The sequence below is a fragment of the Tupaia chinensis genome, unplaced genomic scaffold (genome assembly GCF_000334495.1).
Source record: "Tupaia chinensis unplaced genomic scaffold, TupChi_1.0 Scaffold000270_2, whole genome shotgun sequence".
Lineage (NCBI taxonomy): Eukaryota > Metazoa > Chordata > Mammalia > Scandentia > Tupaiidae > Tupaia > Tupaia belangeri.
In genome coordinates, this window is record NW_006159751.1 from 3,869,149 (window position 1) to 3,869,821 (window position 673).

General features: G+C 42.5%; 1 protein-coding gene across 1 annotated transcript in view; it reads right to left on the reverse strand.

The window, feature by feature from the left end:
• The window catches only part of RSBN1 (round spermatid basic protein 1), a gene marked incomplete in the record, with an annotated part of 62,698 nt that overhangs the window by 34,764 nt on the left and 27,261 nt on the right, over positions 1 to 673 (reverse strand).

The window sequence follows — 673 nt, forward strand, 5'->3', positions numbered from 1 at the left end:
TGACGATAACATGTATGCTGATGTGCTTGATTGAGCCAATATATAGTGTACTCTGGATGGAAAATCTCATTTTGTATGTTGTCATGATGTACAGTGAATAAATGTAAATAAATAAATTTAAATTTAAAAAAAAAGAAGAAGAAAATCTGCCAATAATGGGGCCGGCAGGTGGTCGCATAGTTAAGGTGCTGGATTCCCACATGGCCAACCATAGTTCGAGTCCTAGACCTGATGGCTTACTTTTTCATGTTCCCCCTCTCTTTCTCTCTCTAGTCAAATTAAAAAGTAATAATAATAAATAAAAATAAATATGTAATTCTTTAAAAAATATATAAAAGAAAATCTGCCATTATTTAACCTTGGAGGGGGGAAGGTCATAACCAAAATGTGACCTTCATTTACAAATGAACTTGGGGACCAGAAGATGGCATATTCATTATGTCACTGGACTCCCACGTAGTCGAATGTGGCTCCACTCCTGGACCTGATGGCTTAAAACTCATGCCAGGCCTGGGAACCAGCAGTTAGCGTAATGGCTATGTCGCTGGACTCCCACGTAGTTGACCGTGGTTCGCGTCCCGAACCCGGTGGCTTAAAACTCATGCCGGGCGCGTGTGCGTGCGTGCCCAAGATCCCGAGAGGAGAATGGAGGAGAAGGGATTGCGGCGTGACC